Source organism: Dama dama, chromosome 13, assembly GCF_033118175.1.
Source record: "Dama dama isolate Ldn47 chromosome 13, ASM3311817v1, whole genome shotgun sequence".
NCBI classification, from domain to species: domain Eukaryota; kingdom Metazoa; phylum Chordata; class Mammalia; order Artiodactyla; family Cervidae; genus Dama; species Dama dama.
The window spans coordinates 18,168,729-18,191,645 of NC_083693.1; positions in this window are offsets into that span (position 1 = coordinate 18,168,729).

Sequence of the window (22,917 nt, forward strand, 5' to 3'; positions counted from 1 at the left end):
TTTTGGCACCCTTGACAAAAACCATTTGACAATATATGTGATGGTTTATTTTAGGAGTTTCTATTCTATTCCATTGATCTATATGTCTATCTTTATGCCAGTACCACACTGTTTTGATTACCATACATATACAGTAAGTTTTGAAATCAGAATTTTGAGTCTTCCAGCTTTGTTTTTCTTTATCAAGATTGTTTTAGCTGTCTGAGATTCTCTGAGATTCCAAATGCATGTTAGGATAGATTTTTCTGTTTTCAAAAACATCATTGGGATTTTGTTAGAAATTACATCTAATCTGTAGATTGCTTTGTGTAGTATTGACATCTTAACAATATCAAGTCTTCCAATTCATAAACGTGGTATGTGTTTCTATTTATTTCCGTTGTCTTTCATTTTCTTCAGCAATGTTTTGCATTTTCCATTGTGCAAATCACACTTTCACCTCTTTGGTTAAGTTAATTCTTAAAGTATTTTATTCTTTTCATACTACATATTGTAAATGAAACTGTTTTCATAATTTCCTTTTCAGAGTGTTCATTGTTAGTATAGAAATACAATAAATTTTTGTGTACTGATTTTGTATCTTGCTACTTCACTGCATTTACTATTTTAATGTTTTTTTGTGTGTGGAATCTTGAGGGTTTTCTTCATATTAGGTCTGTGCTCATTTTAAAAACATGAGTTGTTTGTGTGGGTTTGTAGAATTTATATATGTGGATATTCTGGATATGAGCCCTTTGTCAGGCACATGAGTTGCAAATATTTTCTTCTAATATGTGACTTGACTATCCGTTTTCTTAATGATGCCTTTTGATCATTGGAAATTTCTAATTTTGATGATGCTCCATGGTAATAGTACCATTCTCAGACTATGTGAATGTTGGTTGCTACAGGCTTATAGCAACAGCTTTCTCAAGAGATGGTTCTCAATCAACAAGAGGCATCTCATCTAGACATAACTGGGATGCCATGCTCTCCTCTGAAGTGGCTTAGACAAATGACTGGCTGTTATTGCAGCACAAAAGGCCTGTCCTCTGACCTCCGCGGGAGACAGCACTGAGGGGCTGTTTGTGTCCCGGGGCCCCTCGTAGGATTAGACAGAAGCTGGACTGGAGCTGACCCCACTTCTCCGCTGCGCTTCCTGTCCGATCCTACTTCCTTTACTTCTTCACAGATGTCTCTTGCAAGCATTCACTCAATAAATGATTCACATGAGACCCCTCTCAAGTTCTGCCTTTAGGGAACTCAATCTAAGACACCAATTTATCAATTTTTCTTTTATGCTTGGTTCCTTTTTTGTATCCCAAGAAATCTCTGTTTCCCTCATCTTGCAAAGATATTCTTCTATAGTTGCCTTTTAGGGGCTTTATAGTTTTAATATTTACATTTAGGTATATGATCTATTTCAAATTAATTATTGTGCATGATGTAAGAAGGATCAAGTTTTATTTTTTCCATAAAAATATCCAGGTGTTCCAGCCTCTTTTCCTTGTCCAAATGTATTTGCACCATTGTAAAAAGTCAATTGACCATATATTTGTGCAACATTTGCTTTTATTTTTGCTTTAAGTAGCGGGCTTGGTTTTATGTTTCTTAGTACTGAATAGTCCTGGCTAATTTAGAGTTTCCTTTTTGTTTGGATTTCCAACTAGTGTTGCCAGACATATAACAAATAAAAATATAGGACTTTGAGTTAAGTTTAAAAAGAAATAATCTTTTAGTATAAATATGTCCCACGCAATATTTAGGATGGATTTTTATTCTAAAAATGATTAGTGTCTATCTCAATTTGGAAAGTAAATAAGTGTCCTGTATTTTATCTGACAACACTGTTTCCACTGGACTCCTTGGATTCTGATCCTCAGCTTCCCATCACCACCTTCTGCCTCCCAGGTCTGGCCTTTTACCTACCTAAAAGGTAAACTTCTTGTTTTTTTTTAATAATAATTTTTTATATTTAAATACTGTTGATTTACAGTATTGTATTAGTTTTAAGTGTAGTACATACTGATTCATTGTTTTTACAGATTATACTTCATTATAGGTCATTATAAGATAATGGCTATAATTCCAATGATGTACAAAGTACCCTTTTTGCTTATCTATTTTATACGTAATAGTTTGTATCTCTTAATCCCATACCCTTAATTTGCCCCTCCCCTCCCCTCTCTTACTGGTAACCAGAACTTTGTTTTCTGAGCTTTGCTGGTGGCTCAGAGGTAAATAACTCACCTGCAAGGCAGGGGGCATGAGTTTGATTCCTGGGTCAGCAAGATGCTCTGAAGGAGGGCATGGAAACCCACTCCAGTATTCTTGCCAGGAGAATCCCCATGGACGGAGGAGGCTGGTGGGCTACAGTCTATGGGGTTGCAAAGAGTTGAACATGACTGAGCACACATACACACATGCAGTTTGTTTTCTGTGTCTGTAAGGTGAGCTTTCTGAACCTCTCATGCTGAGGTGCTCCATTCTTCCTGCCTGGGGGGCTGGGATGGCCAGTTCATACCCCTATCTCATTCTTTGACTCTCCTGGCTGTCAGCTAGCCAACATGTCAGCTAGCCTGTCTCTTGGCTAGCCAACATGACTTCATCCTCAAAGTTCCAACTCCTGAATCACACTCATGGGAGCACTTCTTTCACCTCTCCAATCCCAGCAAGATGCTCATCCTCTACCTTCTCATGGTGTTCTGATCTGAGTTCCACTAGAGCATTTTTCCACATCAGAGTTTCTTGTTTTCTTATTGTCTCTTCCTAAGGTGACTCCCTTAGTGCCTGGAGAGTCTCCTTGGATCCCAGAGTGATATCGCAGAAAACATGCATTTGGCAAATATGTGGTACATGAATCTGACCTCTGGTGGCCTTGGCCTGCAGCAGCTTGAAGCAGGGCTCTGGTTTCTGGCCAGAGACTGATATCAGGTCTAGGGTGTGAGTGCACCAAATCCTACCCACAAGACCAGGGGTCAGTGACAAGACCCCAGCTCTTAAGCGTAGTAGAGAAAGTAATTCCTGCAAAGATGGACTCTAGTGAAACAAGTAAAGGGTTTATTAGGAGGAAAAAAGTGTAGTATGTGTGGATAGACACACAGGCAGACTCAGAGAGACAGAGTCATCCCTTGTGGCAGTTTAAATCACTTATCTTCTGGGTTTCCTTTGGCCGATCATTTTGGTTTGCCTGGTTCTGAGTCTATGTTTGGTATGTCTCAGGAACCTCCCATGTGTGCAAGTATTTCTCTAAGCCAAGAAGGATTCTACTGAAGAGGCCCTTGAGTAGTTAGCACTGCTTACTATGGGGTAGCACCTCCTCCTTTTTTGACCTCCAAGGAGCCTTTCTGCCCATGGGTAGTTGCGGAGTTCTCCTGACTTCAAGAATGAGAACTATGTGGTGTCTTATCTTCTTTCTAAGCAGGGCTCAGCCTCCTCCTTCCATAGTCCTGCCGTGCTTGTCTTGGGATATGGATCCATGTGAAGGAACTTGAACTGTTTGCCCTGGGGGCCCATCCATCTCCTCCCTCAAATCTAAGAAATGAATACATTCTGTAGGTCAGTGGTTTTCTATCAGTACCCAGATGCTCCTGAGAATACCTCAGTGATTCCATAAAGAATGAAATACCCTCTGTTAAACAGTAAGAATTTAAACAACTGTAAGAAATCAGTTATTTCTTTTTGTTAATTTTATCTTCTTAGCAATTCTGGTAAGATTTTATTTGACAAAATTTATACCCTAAAACATATTTAGGGTGTAATTAAGACATTTTTTTGAACTAGCGACAAAAAATGCTAATATTATTTTATCAAGAGTTCTTTGGCATAGTGAGCCATAGGCATTGTAAAGAGGTAAAGTCATATTTTGGTCAGTGATAAAGATTACTGAAAGATTTTTAATTTTTTTTTTATTATCCAATACAATGGTAATTTACCATTTAACTTTTCTTTGTAACAGAAGACTTTGAAAGAAAGGTTTTATTTTAACCTTTGTTCTGTTTCCTATCTTGGCAAAGTTCAGCATTCTAGAAGTTGATGATGCCACAAATTCAATATTTTCAAATTTACTGCAGGATCCAGGCCGAAGGAAAAAGAAAACCTCCTCTGAATGTGTTCTAAAAATGTAATTTCTACCTCTAAAACCTGAAAAGTCACCTGTGGTTTATTGTCTTATCCAATCAGTGCTTCAAAAAGTAGGACAGACTTTGGATTTTGAATAAAATCCCATTGACATTTCACATTCTTTACTTTTGAAGTGTGTGGAAGTGGGATGGTGGTCGTCCCCAGAAGGGAATCTCTCTCTTACACTTCTGCGTTGAAAAATAAACAAAGATTCCCTACTGGATGATCATCTAAAGAGTCCCAGTCTATAGAAAATATATACTCTGACTTTTAAATGTCGACCAGCCTTGGAAATCTATATGACATAAACTTTTGCCAAAAAATCAATCTTGAGTTATGATTTGATTAGCAGAAAATTGCTATCACATTTGTTTCTACATTTGTCTACCTCATGTCCTTTTCATTCATAGGCTGGCTGATTCAAGCCTTCTTTAAAAACTCCCTGAGAAAGTCTGTGACATTAAAATGTCCTTTGATGCTCTTTCACTAAGCAGTGAATATTAACAGTTATGGTGACCCTGTTCCCTAATGTGTCTCCACAGGATCAATAGCAGTTAAGTGCCACTGTTTTACAATTAAAAAGGGGATCATTTTAAATTTAAAAGCTCATAGCTAATTTTCTTCTTGGCACTTAATGGTGTAATTCATTTTTGAAAAACCTCATTGGGAGAATAGAGGCTTTTTTTTTTTGGTGGCAGCATCAGAAGGGGCTACTTTTAGTAGCTCTTGTTGCCTCTCTGAGATGATTTGTGGCATTCCTTCATTAAGCTGCCAGTGAAGCATCTGTAAAATTTTCTCCAAAATAGGGGACCCTAATGCAAAGCTTAGGCAACCATTGCAATTCTTGATAAAACTATTCAACAGTTATTTTCATTCGGACTTCCTGAGTGCTGCTGTTTTTAGCCAATCTAGCTTTTACGCTCACTTTTTTTCCCCCCCGATAGCTTGTTTCTTTTCTTTCTGATGATCTCTTCCTTCTCCCCATTAGGAACCCAAGCATGACAGGTGGTTCGGAGCAATGCATACATATTTCCAACATCTAATTGGCTAACATTATGCTGGAAATGTCATTCTGATCCTACCTCATTGACATTGCAGAGAGACTGGCTCTCTCTCTACAACGATGGCTTTTCTGGTTCCCAATTACAACAGTAACAGACGCCTCAAGTTACATATACAATATATCCCCAGGGATAAGCAGTCGATATAGATCCACTCTGGGGTAAGTCTCATGTCTGCTTATGGAATTTACATTATCTTGAGGCAAGATATTGTCTGTTATTTATATTTGCTGCTTGAAGCTTAGAAGGATATATTAATCCATTCGGCACTTTTTTGGAGTTATTTAGAAAATGTCTAGTTAAAAAACAGAAGATATCCCCCAGTTTTGTCCTAAATACTAATACTATTTCTAATGTAAGAAGCAAACAACTCAATGCTGATTGAAAGGTACTGGTGCTTGGCCATTTATAAATCGTTTCTCCGTTCCTCATTCTACTTCACAAAATGGATATTATTGTTCATATTTTACACATGAAGGCATTGAATCTCAGAAAGGTTAAGCTATGTGATTAAAGTCACAGAGCTTACAAGTATTGCAAATAATACTTTGGTCTTGAACTGTCTTAATCCCAAACCCCTCATATTTCAATTATATGGTTTATCATGCCCATTGAAACTACTTTAGATTTAACCATGTATCTTAGACTTTAATTCAAAAATAAACTTACCAGAATTTGGGGGCTTTTCAAAAATATTTTCAGGACATACCAGTTATTAGAAAATTAAGACCAGCTAAACTATGTTGCCTAACTTATTTTTCATCTGAAATTTGATTTTAAAAACATTATTTTGGCTTTTGTTATTACAGTACTTCGATCACAGACCCTGAGCTGTTACTAATTAAATACAATATGAAATATTTCATTCATTTTCCTTCTGAACTGGATAATTTTCTCTTTAAATATAAAGTTTTGACTGAATGCTAATGTTCTTATAAGGAATCCTAAACAAAGTCCCATGTATATTATATTAGAGTTTGGAATAAATGGAATATTAGGGCAACCAAGGGCCAATGTTCTCTGAAAATATAATTAATTTCTCCAGAGAAAGTTTGCCTTTATTTATGATGCCTGTGTGTAAAAATAACAACAATGGAGGAGGGATATTTATGGATATTACTACATCTTATAGAAAACTGGCTTTAATTAAAAAATATATTTTCCTGTGTATAAAGATACATTTTTTTTAGCTGCTTTTTCTCTTTATTTATGTTTTTTGGTCCTTGTCTTTTTCCTTTACTCCTTCATTCCATTCTGTCCTCCTTTCTTCTACTTTCTCTTTTTCTGTCTATTTAAATTTTTTTCCAATGCTCTAAAATTCAATACACTTCTTGAATTCACTTTGCCTCATAAGTGGCAAAAATGACTCTTGCCCCAGCCCTGAGAGGGTAAGGTAAAGACATATCATCGGTGCAACAAGCGTTCGTTTAAATGAAACGTGACTCCTGGGCAGGGGAGGAGGCTGCCACCCAACTGGCCCATCCTGAAACCCAAGCCCAAGGCAGAGGACCTGGCGCCTGCAAGGCAAGTGAGTGACTGGGCTCCCAGGAGCTCGCTGGGCTAACTGCCCCCGGAACAATACAATTAGCTGCCGACACCAGGTGCCGCCTGCTTCCTGCCACGTTACACGTCTCACATTTCCTGTAATGGCGTTTGTAAAGTGCGCCCCCCTCTTCAATTAGCCAGCCTAGTCCCCTCCACTTCCCTATTCATCGCTGTAGCTACAGGGGTCGGGAGCAGGCGGCTGGCGAACGTGACTCCGCTGGGCGCAGCATCCTCTCTGCACTCAGTGCTGGGCCAACTGCTTAAAGCCTGTCATTAAGCATCGTTGATCAAGTCCTTGAGTGCTGTGTCTTCTATTTGGTTGATGTTTAAAGAGGAGGTGAAGGAAAGCTTCTGTAAATAAGCTTCAGCCACTGCGTCGCTGCAGTTGTCCGTTTAGGACCTGCGCATCCTGGCTATGGAAGGGTTTTGGAGTGGCTCAGCCTCGGTTCCACATTCTACCGTTCTTTGAAGTATTAATAGCTGCACGCTTCCCAACTGCTTTATATATTCAGAAACCCACTCCACCACATCCTTGCAACAATGCCCGCTCTCTGTTTTTTATTTTTTCCTGTAGTAATTATCTTTGTATATTTACATAAAAGAGCTGCCCTCCCAATGGGCATACCTGCTGACGAGGGTCAACTGCATAAGCTGCTAATTACTCAGAGGTGCCCCCGATGCCTCTGGTCTTCTCAACTAAAGAACACTGTGTAATATAAATTTACATTGTGTCATGTTACAAGGGGGTTCTGACACAGCCAAATGTATTTTGACATTATGTTTTTTGTTGTTGCTTATTTTCTTTCTCTGATGGTGCTTGCAGGAAGAAGGGTAGCAGCAGGTGTGGCAAGACCTCTAGGGCATGGATTCAGGTCCTACAATTGGTGTTCCTGGTGAAGCCCTGCCTATTATTCCCAGGCGGCACTAGTGGTAAAAAAAAAAATAAAACCCACCTGCCAATGCAGGAGACAAGGGATGCAGGTTCAATCCCTGGATGAGAAAGATCCCCTGGAGTAGGAAATGGCAACCCACTCCAGTATTCTTGCTGGGAGAACCCTATGGACAGAGGAACTTGGTGGGCTATGGTCCACAGGGTCTCAAAGAGTCGGACACACGACTAAAGCGACTTAGCACACTGTCATTAGTGGTGCCATTTCTTTCTGTGATTATGATTGAAGTTTGTCCATTTTTCCTGTTCTATGGAACAGGTAACTCATGTTGGTTAAATGCTAGTAGATTTGCATGATTTCTACAGAAACTCTTATTCTCATTTCACCAAAGGGAAGTGGTACTCAGGCTTCATGAAACAAAACGACTCAAGGCCACCTCCTTAGAGAATGAGTTTTGGCGCTGAATGTGAGTCTCCCCACTCCGCCCTGCCCACATGAGATGTTCTCAGGAAGGGATGTCTGCACAGGTCCAGGCAGGGGTGTAGCACCTTTTCTCTACCCATGCCAGTTCAGAACATAATTTCCAGTCATAAGAAGAGCTGTTTCTGCTGCTCCTAAAAGGAAACCATGTTCAAAAAAAATTTGACAATAATCAGACCAACATTTCAGGTGGACTCACTGAAGTTAAAGTGGTTCAGTGAAGGGATGAATTTTTCATAGTTTTTCTGGTAGTTCTGAAGTGAAATTGCCATGTAATTAGCAAACTCATGAGCAGTGAGTGAAGTGAAGTCACTCAGTCGTGTCCGACTCTTTGCGACCCCGTGGCAGAGCAGGAGAACATCAAAGGGAAGGGCATGGTGGGGACAGCCAATTCTGCTCTTTACCAGCTCCGAGGATATAGGTGCATTGTTCATTTCAAGGAGGCTCAGTTTTCTCTTCCAGAAGGTGGAGATGAGAAACAATCCTTTCCTTTTGGAAATAATATCTAGTATATAATTTAATGGTCAAATAGATTTGAGCAAAAATCAGTAAAAAGCCAAAGACAAAGTGAGGTTTCTTTACTTTTTGAGGATTTGAATACATTATTATTGAAGATATCAAACGGAGTGACATGGCTTGGCCTGAGTTTCAGAAGGAGGACTCTGACAACGTTAGGACAGATGGCCGGGACATGAAGAGGTTGAACAGAAGGTTGAGAAGCAATGTGGGCCATGGGGATGGATGTGATGGCATGGGCATGAGCAGCCCTGGGAAGGCGGAAGAGAGTAGTTGGTGCTGGGTAAAACGTTAGGGGCACACGAAAGAGGAGAACTCAGAATTTTCATTTTCCTTGGGATGTAAATTAGAATCTAGGGTAGAGACCATGAGAAAGGAAGAAGATAATGAAGAGAAAGATGGAGTCTCCTTGAGTTCCTAGTGTTCCTATTTGTCGCCTTGAGTTCCTATTACCTTCCAGAGGATTTTAGCATTTCATGGGACACTAAAAGTTATAAGGACAGCATTTTGGGCATCGGTTTTTAAAAAGCAATGTAGAACTTTTCCTGGTTGTGTAGAAGCCTTTCTCCCTCTCTCACTTTTACTTCACTGGTGATAGGCAAGAGAAGCATGTACCCAGATTGTTGTTCATAGGTTCATTTTTAGGTTTTTAGTCAACACTTACTCCATGCCAGGCATTATGTTTTACATTCTATATGCGCCAACTTACTTAATATTACCCAAACCCTATTAGGAAACAATGATTATTTTCCAGCCTGGAAAAGAGATACCTCTCCTAAGTTATCTTGTTAGAATAGTGGAGCTGGGATAGAAGCTGAGTTGATGCCAGTTCAAGCAGGCAGATTTATTCTGGTGTTTTATTTATACCCAAGGCCTATGGAAATGTTTGGCATACACCATACCATTAGCTTATCAACCATCTTCTAGGGTGGACCTGTCCTGCTGTAACTAGGGAAGAGCCTCTGACATTTGCCATCCAAAATACTCAGGAGATTTTTAAGTGAAACCGTAAAAAGACCACATTTGTCCTCCTGTGCATGCATGCATATGTTTGTTTGTCCTCCTGTCTTATTCTATATCTGCGAGTACCTCCGATCACTTTGTAAATGAAATCAATTAATCAGTCTGAGTTTCAGCCATGTGCTAAAATTTCTACCCCCCCCCCCCAATTTTTTCTTAATGAAGGACTTCTGTTTAGAAAGAACTGATCTCCTTAGGTCAGTAACAGGGAGTTGGGATTACAGTCCTGAGTTTGATAAGAAGGAAAGTGAAACCTGATGGTCTGCAGATTGAAGGAAGAGGACAGTTACTCATTCTGGGGTGAGGAAAGCTTGCGCAGACATCCTGCAGCTCCATGCATCCTACTGCCAGCGGACCTGCCCTGGACCCCGGGACACCAAGGTGCCTCTCACAGGTCACAGGACTGCTGGACCGCAGGTCTCGCGTGGGTCTCCCTGGCCAGTCTGAGAGTCCTGAGTTGTTCGATCTCAGATGGATGGACTGCTCCAGTGACTCTCCTCACTCCTTGCTAAGCCCCTGGTCCTGGATCCTAGCCTTCAGCTGTTGCTTCACTGCATCATGTTCTTGCCTCCAAACTGCATCATCTCCCCTCCTTCTCTGGGAGGCTGACCCTGACTGCTCTCACATCACACATGACCTTCCTGCCTCCTCACCCATCACAAAGCTCCATCTCCCATTCCTCACTCTGCCTGTTGTTTATTCTGAAACATTTATCATTGTTAAGCCTAATTTCCCCAGAGAAAGAAATGGTAACCCACTCCAGTATTCTTGCTTGGAGAACCCCATGGACAGAGGAGCCTGGTGGGCTACAGTCCATGGGCTCGCAGAGTCAGACGTGACTTAGCAACTAAGAAACAAGAAGAAGCCTAATTTACTTAAAACATATTTTAAAGAATTTTTTACATTGGTATGAAAATTGTGCAGAAAATTGAGTTCTCATATAGCCCCCTGCCTACTTTATCATAAATACCATGCATTAGTGTGGTATGTTTGTTATAATTGATGGAGCACTTGATGCATGATTATTAGCTAAAGCATATGGCTTATATTAGGGTTCACTCGTTGTGTTCTACAGTTCTACGGGCTTTGGCAACCATATCTACCACTGCATAAAATACAGAATAGACTTACTACCCTAAATATCCCCTATACACCACCTCTTCATCCTTTTTTCCCCATGCCAAGCTCCTGTCAACCACTTAGGACTGTCTTTTCCAGAATCCATGCAGCTAGTATTCACACAGTATGTAGACTTTTTAGATTGGCTTCTTTCACTTAACAATATGCATTTAAGTTTCCTTCACATCTTTTCATGGATTGATGGCTCATTTCTTTTTATCACTGGAGAGCAATCCATTGTATGAATGCATCACAGTTTGTTTATTCATTTACCTACGGAAGGATAGCTTGATTACTTCCAAATTTTGGCAATTATGCATACTTTTCTATAAACATTCATGGGCAGGTTTTCTAATAGACCTGACTTTTCAGCTCATTAGTGAAAATACCTAGGAACGTGCAGGACTGCTGGATCGTATGGTGAGCTTGTTTAGCTTTGTAAGAAATTGTCAAACTGTTTTCCAAAATGGTTGTATTAATTTACTTTTTGCTTATTTTTTTAATTAAATGTCTCATCAGCAATTATAAAAGTGTGTGTTTTTTATAGCATCTTAAACAAAGCAGGTTGCCAAACCTAAATTAGGATATTTACCATCCTGATAGGTAGGAAATTGTATTTCAAGGTAGTTTTAATTTATATTTCTCTTTTTATGAGTGAGTTTGGTATGTTTTCATATATTTAAGGGTCACTGGTTTTCTACTTAGTGAACTGGCACTTCATATCTCTTGCCCATATTTCAATCAGGTTCTTGGTCTTTTTTGTATGTATTTCAACAGGTCTACATACACTAAAGATGTAAATCTTTCAGCAGTGGTATAAGTTGCAAAATTTTCCCCATTTGACATTTGTCTTGTTATTTACTTTTCGTGTTTTTCTTTTATTTTAAGTTTTCTTTATTAGGGTCAAATTTACAACCCTTTCCCAGGGACAGAGGAGCCTGGCAGGCTACAGTCTGTAGGGTTGCAAAGAGTAAGACACTACTGAAGTAATTTAGCACACATGCCCTGATTATTTAACTGACTTTGAGCCTTAGTTAGAAAAATTTTCCCTTTTGAGCTTATAGAAAAATTTGTCCACTTTTTGAAATCTGTGGTTTATTTAGAAAGTATCATGCTGCAAAATGTGAAAAAAGATCAAATTTTATCATATTCCATATGGTGATCCATGATCCTACCATCATTTATTAAAATGTCTACATTTCTTTTTATCACTGATTTTTGAGATGTCACTTTTATTTATGCCAAAATTTCCATTTGCACTATTTCTGTATTTTGTTATCATTTTATTCATCTGTTAATTTATGCATGTACCAAAATATTATATTCTTTATAGATAATTTCTAACATCGTAATACCTGGTAAGACGTGTTACCCCTTATTACTGCAGGAAAAACAATTATTGATTTTTGAGATATAATTTATATGAAATTAATTTCACCCATTTGCTCTGATGATTCGATGCATTTGACAAATATATTCAGTTGTGAAACCACTGCTACATCATGTCAGTAATTTCCAACAGCAGCACATTTCTTCTGCATCTTTGCAGTTTATTCTTTCCTCTACCCCCAAGGAACAAATGATCTGCTTTTTTATCAGTGTAGATTAGTTTAAATGTCCTTTTTAAAATTTAATGGAAATGGAAACTTGCTATGATTACTCTTTTATATGTCACTTCTTTTACTCAACAATTTTTTTAAATTTTAGCGCAGCCAAATAAATAAACATTAAAAAAGATACATGTTGTATCAGCAGTTTGCTCTTTTTTATATTACTCGTAATACTACATGGTAATATAATGGTAATAATAAGAATAATTTCATATTACCCATAAACTACATTTTATTTCTCCATTCACCTGTTGATGGACATTTAGGTGGCTTAATGGGCATTGTTATACAGGTGTTTGCGTGGACATATACTTTCACTTTTCTTAGATAAATACTTGGCGGCATAAGTGTTTTCTTATACAAATACTTAAAAGGAGGTGTATGTTGAACTTTTTAAGAATCTGCAAAGAGTTTTTCAAAGTAACTGTACCATTTTACATTCCACCAGGAAATGAGCTCTGAATGCGCCTCAGAAGGACTGACGCTGAGGGTGACACCCCAATACTGTGGCCCCCTGATGTGAAGAGCCAGCCCACTGGGAAAGACCCTGATGCTGGGAGGGATTGGGGGCAGGAGGAGAAGGGGCGACAGAGGATGAGATGGCTGGATGGCATCACCGACTCGATGGACATGAGTGAGCAAACTCCAGGAGAGAGTGAAGGACAGGGAAGCCTGGCGTGCTGCAGTCCACGGGGTCACAGAGAGTTGGACAGGACTGAGCAACTGAACAAGAGTTTCACTGTTTCATATCTTCACCAACGCCGAGCATAGACAGTCTTTTAAATTTTGACTATTACAATGAATATGTACTAGTACCTTTTGATGATGTATCTTCTTTTGGGGAGTTTATTTAGGTTTTTTGTTTTTTTAAAGATTGTTTCTTTTTTTAATATTATTGAATTATGTGAGTTCCTTATATATTCTGAGTAGAAATTCTTCATCAGATATATATAAATTACAAACATTTTAAAATCATTCTGTGCCTTGTTTTTTGTTTTTTTTTCATTTATTTTTATTAGTTGGAGGCTAATTACTTTACAATATTGTAGTGGTTTTTGCCATACATTGACATGATTTATTTTCTTAAATAAACACAAGCATATTTTATTTCAGTGCATTTATACTTATCATTTTCAATAACTTGTGTGTTGTGCTGAAGCTAAGAAATCTTCACCTTAAGTTGTAAAATTTCCCTCACCATTTTAAATATTCATAATTGACATTATATCGATGATTTTTTCCTAGTAAATGCTACTTACTGTGTTATGTGAGGGTTACATTTTCCCCCATGTAGATGTCCACTTACTTCATTGTGATTTTCAGAATCCAATTCTCATCCCCATTGTCAAGAATTAGTTGATCATATACCTGTGTGATTCTAGATTCGATTCTGATCTATTTATCAGAGTTTCTGTTCTCTCACCAATGCCTCAGAGTCTTCAAGTAATATAAATTTTGCATCTGAATTCTTCATTTTAAAATAAAATCTTTCTATCTGCTTGATTCTCAAAGTCTGATTTTTTTTTCTTTTAGAATAGAAAGCTGTAGAACTTGATTTGGATTAGATACATATTTAGATCAAATCTGTGAAAAAGATGGAGGTTTATATTCCAGGAAAATAATATGTTCCTCAATAATATATTTATTTAGATCATTGTTAATATCCCTCAGCAATAATTTATAATTCTCAGTGTCAATGACATATACTTTAAAATTTTTTCTAGGTATTTTACGTTTTTTGATAATTTATTTCAGTTTCTAATTATGCATAATATATTGATTTTGTATATTTACCTTGAACTTGAGATCTTTCTGAATTTGCTATTTTAGTTCCAGTTTTGTAGGTTTCTTAGAATTACTTTACTATGTATACAATCATGATATCTTCATATAGCAAAAGCTTTATTTCTTTCTTTCTACTCCTTCTGCCTTTAACTCTTTGCTTTTGTCTTATATTAATAATTAGGACTTTTAGCATAATGCTTGATAAAAATGGTAAGTGTGGGGTTTCTTATTTCATTCTTCCCATTATTTTAAGGCATCAAATATCTCACCCTTCAGTCTGATATTACTGTAAGTTGTTTGTAGATGGTCCTTATTATTGAGAAACCTTCTATCTAATTACAATGTATGAACATTTTCATTGTTTTAATTTGTGTTGAGATCTGTCAAATGCTTTTTTCTATATCAGTTGGAATTTTCATGTTTTTTCATATTCTATAAATATTGTAAATTATGATGCTAACTGGAGACTCAAATACTTTGTTCTCGTGGATCAGCTTTATTATTGACTTATGGTAGGGCTTCCCTGGTAGCTCAGATGATAAAGCATCTGCCTACAATGCGGGAGACCCAGGTTGGGTTGGGAAGATCCCATGGAGAAGGAAATGGCAACCCACTCCAGTATTCTTGCCTGGAGAATCCCATGGACTGAGGATCCTGGTAGGCTACAGTCCATGGGGTCGCAAAGAGTCGGACAGGACTGAGTGACTTCACTTTATGGTATGACAAAGCAACAGACAAAGCAGGATACTTGTTGATAGAGGTTGAGGATCTCAGGTAAGGGCTCTTGGCTCTCCTGCTGCTGTGCAGCCTTCAGTTCTCGCACCACTGCTGGCATGCATGTGAAGTATTTCAGTAACAGGCAGACCCCAAGACTGCTCTTGATCACATTGCTGTTAGTTGCTCCATCATGTCTGACTCTGTGACTCCATAGACTGTAGCCTGCCAGGATCCTCCATCTGTGGGATTCTCCAGGCAAGAATACTGTAGTGGGTTGCCATTTCCTTCTCCAGGGGATCTTCCCAACCCAGAGATCAAACCCAGGTCTCCCACATTGCAGGCAGATTCTTTCCTGTCTGAGCCACCAGGGAAGCCTTTTCTAACCAAGTGCCTGGGTTTAATCTTTGAGCTCCTGCATCTTCCTCCAACATAGCTAAACTCTACTGAAACCTGCTGCAAATTTGGCAAGCTGATAAGGTCTGCTCTGAAACACTTCATGTACAGATGTTTACAGAATATTATTGATGTTTCATTAATATGTTACATAGTGTTGGCTGAGAATCAGTAGTTCTGGAGATAAACCTGTAGTCAATGCAAACTGACTAAAATTACCCAATACTGTGTTGTTATATTGATTCATTTTTGAATGTTAAAACAATCTAGATAAATCCTATTTGGTCATGCTGCATTATCTATCTTATATATAACTTTTGGATTCAGTTTACTAATTGTTACAGTTTTTGCAGCTGTGTTCATGAGTGATTTTACTCACTTTGGTAATGCACTTTCAGATTTGAGGTGTTCCCTTTTCTTTTGTTTTCTGTTTTTCTGAAAGCTTTTGTGTAATGTAAATTATCTCTTCCTTAAGTGTTTGATAGAATTCATCACCAAAAACATTTGCTTGGTGGAAGAATTTTTGATACCAGATTTAATTTATTTATAAGTATTTGGTTATTCAGATTTTCCATTTCATCTTGTGTCAGTTTTCTTGTGATTTTTCAAGAAGTGTGTCCATTTCATGTACATTGTTTGTTTGGATAATATGGCTATTATATGATTTTATTAATGTCTGATTCTGTGGTGATAACTCATACTTCACTGCTGATATTGGTGAATTCTTGTTCTCTTTCCCCATGCTCAGTCTAGTTAAGGATTTATTGGTTAATTTACCTTTCAAAGAACTAAGTTTTGCTTTTGATATTGATCAGCACTAGGTATTATTTATGTTACAGACTTCGTGTGAAGTTCATCAACAGAAAATATACCCTATAAGACAAAGATAAAATAAAGGTAAAGATATATAGATATAAAACAGCCATTTTTTAAGAAATGAAGAGGAAAAAAAAGGAAAATATCAATCATTTATGTCATTCAAATATTGTGTATGTGTGCATACACAGTTGTGTCTGACTCTTTGCAATCCTCTGAACTGTAGCCCACCGGGATCCCTCTGTCCATGGAATTTTCCAGAAAGAATACTGGTTGCCATTACCTCCTCCAGGGGGTCTTCCTGACCCAGGGATAGAACCTGCGTCTCTTATGTCTCCTGCATTGGCAGGTGGATTCTTCACTGCTGTGCCTCCTGAGAAGCCATTTATTCAGATATGTACCACTTCCAATTCTTATTCTTCAGAAGACTGGAGTTTCTTCCTGGTATTATTACCCTTCATCCTAGAGAAGTTTATCTACTACTTCTTTTAGTAAAGTGTGAAGCTTAGAATTACTTTGTTTTTTTTTTTTTAATTAAAAAATGTTTCTTGATATTATCATCACATAGAGTTCTGGGTTAGGCTTTTTGTTTGTTTGTTTGTTTGCTTTTTCCTTACCATCTTAAATATGACTTTGTAGTATTAAGACTCCTTATTTCTGAAGAGAAGATTGTCATTGAAATTATTGTGCATCTGCCATAAAGTGTCATTTATCTCTGGCTGTTTTAAGATTTTGTCTTTGTTTTTGGTTTTGGTCAATTTGGTGATTATGGTATACTCCTTGGTATACTCCTCATCGTATTTGTCGTCTTTAGAGTTGACTGAGATTCTTGAGTTTATAAATGTACACCCTTTGTCGAAGTTGAGAAACCTTGGCAAATATTTTTTCAAACATCTTTCTCCCATCCCCTCTTCTCTCCCACTGTCCCTTCTTTAATCCATTTGCATGCATTTTAGATGAATAATCTTGTTCAATCTCTCTCTGAGGCTTAGTTTATTACTGTGGTGCTTTTTTCTCTCTCTTCAGATTTTATCATTTCTATTGATTTACCTTCAGGTCAATTGATTTTCTTCTCCATTTTCTCCAGTCTGCTATTAAGCCCATTCAATGATTTTAAAATTTTAGATATTACATCTTTCACTTCTAGAATATTAGTGTGGTTATATTTTTACATTTTCTTTTCCTCTCTCTGCCGAGTTTCTTAACTTTTCTTTACTGTGTCTGTATTTTCCTTTATCTCATTGAACATAGCAATGAAAACTGCTCTAAATTCTTTATCTGCCAATTCCAACATTTGGGTTGTATCAGAATTGGTCTGTTTTTGGTCACTTTTATTGAGAGTAAGTCATATCTTCCTGATACTCCAACTGTCAAAAAAATATAAATTTTATATAAAGACTATGAAATAAGCAATATGTGTATAGATAATAACTGGACATAAAAGTCATACAAATATCTGTTTTGAATACTGGAATTAATAGTAGCTTATGAAATATTAATGTTTGCTTCTACAACAAGCATTAAATTTGTAAATAAGTATTAAATTTGTAATTTGAAAGTACTCTTTAAGTTATATGTGACATTTTGTTTCACTAACTTGTCAGTGTATTTTTAAAGAAAATGTAAACATGAAACTAGTCTCTAGAATGAGGAATAAGATAAGGATCTTTGTTACCTCCACTCTTATTCAATACAACTATTAATAAGCCAGTTGAGGCTAACATATTAGAAAGAAAGAAGAAAAATATATTTGCATATTATCTGATATCCACTTAGAATATGGGATCAAATTTAAATTATAATAACACAATCAAAAAGATTGAAAGATACTTGTTATTATGTATTTGTCCAAACCTACAGAATGTACAGTATCAACAGTAAACCCTAATGTGAATTATACACTTTGGTTACGTTGTATCAATGTAGGCTCATCATTTGTAACAAATGTGTCAGTCTGGTGGGTGATTTTGATAATGGGGAAGACATGCTTGTTTGGGGGGATAGGGCTTGTATAGGAAATCTCAGTACTTTCTCTCAATTTTTCTGTGAAAGAAAACTGCTTTAGAATTTGTCTTAAAAACCAAGAATAGAATTTGGTAGCTCTGCACATGATAAACAGAGAAGGAAATGGCAACCCACTCCAGTATTCTTGCCTGGAGAATCCCAGGGACAGAGGAGCCTGGTGGGCTGCCGTCTGTGTGGTCGCATAGAGTTGGACATGACTAAAGTGACTTAGCAGCAGCACATGATAAACACACCAATAGCTGTTGTATAAAGTAGTAATATCCAATAAGGAAATACAAAAGACAAGTCCATCCACATGAATAATAAAAATAATATAGTATTGATAAATAAAGCTAACAAATATGTTAGAACTAGATTGAAAAAACTGTTAAAAATTTACTAAGTAGATAAATAAAAGGATATGCATTTTATATTTTTGGATGGAAAAATTTGGAATAATAAATGATAGTTAGCTAAGTACTAAGCACTATCAAGGGCTGGCATATAGTAACTCATTCTATCCTCATAATATTGGCATAAGGCTTGTACCATTAATTCTAGCATTTTATACACATGAAAATTGAAAGAGAGAAATCATTCTTACCTAAGTAATTCACCCACAAGATCTGTGCTTTTTAATCAGCCTCTAAATAGAATATTTTATAGAATTTTGGGCCTAAAATTGTTCAAATTCTTATAGGACTATTATGAAGCAAAATGAAAATCAATACAGATTAAAAAATTATATTTAGTCAAACAGGTAATATAAAGAATTTTCTGAGAGGCAGAAAACAGGAAATAGAGATTATTGGGCCATTTCAAAAGTAAGAAAAGATGGCTTATTCATAATTGATACTGTGTCAGTTTTTATCTCTATGACATAACCTCAGATTTACACCACAAGATGTATGCAAAACAAATTCCATATAGATTAAAAAACCAAACCTGAAGAATTATAGACTTAAAACAGTTATATATTTCAATAATAAGAAAGATCTTTCAAAGAAGAAAACAGAGTCTAAAAGCCTCCCCAATAAAATTTTTGATGATATTTGATGAAAAACTCCATGAAAATGATATTCAAGTTCAAAATCAAAAATGGGGAAAATATTTGACATCTATTAATTTGATAATACATTCTGAACATGTAAAAAGTTTCAACACATCAATAAGAGAAATACACACACCACACATAACATATACACACACGTATGCCAATAGAAAAAGAGAAAAGAAAGGAAATAAAAATCAACACTTAGAAAAAGAGTTGCAAATTATGGGGAAATTGGCAATTGGACTATAATTATTTAATTTTTTGAAAGACAATTTAGCATTATCTATCAAATATTTCAAGCTGTGTACTCTTGAACACTGTGATAAATATAAATAGCATATTAAAAAGCAGAGAATCACTTTGCTGACAAAGGTCCATATAGTCAAAGCTATGGTTTTTCAAGTAGTCATGTGAGAGTAGTACCATAAATAAGGCTGAGCACTGAAGAAGTGATGCTTTTTTCTTTCCTTTTTTTAGTTTATTTATTTTAATTGGAGGCTAATTACTTTACAATATTGTAGTGGCTTTTGCCATACATTCACATGAATCAGCCATGGGTGTACGTGTGTTCCCCATCCTGAGCCCCCCTCCCATGTCCCTCCCCATTTCATCCCTCTGGGTCATCCCAGTGCACCAGCCCTGAGCACCCTGTCTCATGCATCCAACCTGGACTGGCAATCTGTTTCACATATGATAATATACATGTTTCAATGCTATTCTCTCAGATCATCCCACCCTCACCCTCTCCCACAAAGTCCAAAAGACTGTTCTATACATCTGTGTCTCTCTTATTGTCTTGCATGTGGGGTTACCGTTACCATCATTCTAAATTCCATATATATGCATTAGTATACTGTATTGGTGTTTTTCTTTCCGGCTTACTTCACTCTGTATAATAGGCTCCAGTTTCATCCATCTCATTAGAACTGATTCAAATGTATTCTTTTTAATGGCTGAGTAATATTCCATTGTGTATATGTATCACAGCTTCCTTATCCACTCATCTGCTGATGGACATCTATGTTGCTTCCATGTCCTGGCTATTATAAAAAGTGCTGCCATGAACATTGGGGTACACGTGTCTCTTTCAATTCTGCTTTCCTCAGTGTGTACGCCCAGCAGTGGGATTGCTGGGTCATATGGCAGTTCTATTTCCAGTTTTTTAAGGAATCTCCACACTGTTCTCCATAGTGGCTGTACTAGTTTGCATTCCCAGCAACAGTGTAAGAGGGTTCCCTTTTCTCCACACCCTCTCCAGCATTTATTGCTTGTAGACTTTTGGATGGCAGCCATTCTGACTGGCGTGTAATGGTACCTCATTGTGGTTTTGATTTGCGTTTCTCTGATAATGAGTGATGTTGAGCATCTTTTCATGTGTTTGTTAGCCATCTGTATGTCTTCTTTGGAGAAATGACTGTTTAGTTCTTTGGCCCATTTTTTAAAAGGTCGTTTATTTTTCTGGAATTGAGCTTCAGGAGTTGCTTGTATATTTTTTAGATTAATTCTTTGTCAGTTGCTTCATTTGCTATTATTTTCTTCCATTCTGAAGGCTGTCTTTTCACATTGCTTATAGTTTCCTTCATTGTGCAAAAGCATTTACATTTAATTAGGTCCTATTTGTTTATTTTTGCTTTTATTTCCATTACTCTGGGAGGTGGGTCATAGAGGATCCTGCTGTGATTTACATCAGAGAGTGTTCTGCCTATGTTTTCCTCCAGAGGTTTTATAGTTTCTGGTCTTACATTTAGATCTTTAATCCATTTTGAGTTTATTTTTGTGTATGGTGTTAGAAAGTGTTCTAGTTTCATTCTTTCACAAGTGGTTGACCAGTTTTCCCAGCACCACTTGTTAAAGAGATTGTCTTTTCTCCATTGTATATTCTTGCCTCCAGAATCAATATAGTGAAAATGAGTATATGACCCAAAGCAATCTGTAGATTCAATGCAATCCCTGTCAAGCTACCACTGGTATTTTTCATAGAACTAGAACAAATAATTTCATAATTTGTATGGAAATACAAAAAACCTCTAATAGCCAAAGCAATCTTGAGAAAGAAGAATGGAACTGGAGGAATCAACCTGCCTGACTTCAGGCTATACTACAAAGCTACAGTCATCAAGACAGTATGGTACTGGCACAAAGACAGAAATATAGATCAATGGAACAAAATAGAAAGCCCAGAGATAAATCCACACACCTATGGCCAGCCTACCTTTGACAATAAGCTGATGCTTTTGAACTGTGATGCTGGAGAAGACTCTCAAGAATCCCTTGGATAGCAAGGGGATCAAATCAGTCAATCCTAAAGGAAATAGACCCTGAATAGTCACTGAAAGGACTGATGGTAAACCAGAAGCTCCAGTAGTTTGACCACCTGATGCAAAGAACTGACTCATTGGAAAAGACCCTGATGCTGGGAAGATTGAAGGCAGGAGGAGAAGGGGTGACAGAAGATGAGATGGTTGAATGGCATCACTGACTCAATGGACATGAGTTTGAGCAAGCTCCAGGAAATAGTGAAGGACAGGGAAGCCTGGCTTGCTGCAGTCCATAGGGCCACGAATAGTGGTATACATCTTAATGACTGAACAATAATGACAAGGTGGCTCAGTGGTGAAGAATCTGCCTGCCAATGCAGGACTCATGGGTTAGATCCTTGGGTAAGGAATATCTCTTGGACGAGGAAATACAAACCCCTTCCAGTATTCTTGCCTGGGAAATCTCATGAACAGAGGAGCCTGGCAGGTTACATGAGGTTGCAAAAGATTCAGACATGACTTTACAACTAAACAACAATGACAACAATCATCCCATTTAAGCTAGACACTCAATTAACTTTCCATCACCTTCTCAAATCACCTTCTTAATGCCTATCTGTACACATTAGGCTTGTAAATTGACTGGTTCCAGTCCCTTCCATACATGAATACACCGGAAGTTTGCCATGTTGAGCTTCTTTTGTTGGCTCAAACAACTCAGCTCAGTTTCCAAACTCATTGACCTCACTCATCCAAACAAATACTTCTGTGGTTAGTCAGGCAAAAATGGAAACTAAAAGAATAGTATGTATAACATTACAGTTATTATGGGTCTAAATATTTCTTTTGTGTTATTTAGTTTTCTGATAATTAGAACAGTTTTGCAGAATATGCCACATGTTTACTTTTAGGGTATGCCCTTTTCTTCATTAGCTCCAGAGAGACTGTACAGCTGTTTTATGAATTAATTCAGGAGTCCTTGAATACTGTAGTTCCCAGTGTTTTGCCTAATGGATGGCCCTCCTTTTCTAATGATTCATTTATATTTTAGAGAGTTGATAACTTCAGCTTTGAAATAATACAGTGCATTGAATGCAATGCATCCTTATCATTTACAGACACTTCTTTTGCTTTTAGAACAGTTTAATATACTAATGGACATTTAAAATAAATGTTTCAGTGACTTTGTGCACTAATAACAATCAATAACTATACCTAGTTATTAATACCTGTTATTAACTTTCACTAGGTGAAAGTTATTATGACTAAGTGGAAAGTTATTTATTTTTTTAAAGCTTTTGTGACATATTAATACAACACAAATGGTACCAACATTTGTGTACATCTCAGATATTTTTATCCAATATACTTAAAAAGACAGTTTAAAGTTTACTAACACATGAGAAGTCAGAAAATGGATCTTAAGTGTCTGCCTAGATACCAATCAGCATTCCAATTGCCTTACATGTATCAACCGGATAATACAATATATACAAGGCAGAATAATCAACCACTTAAAAGTGCTATAGCCCAGCATATATAGGAATG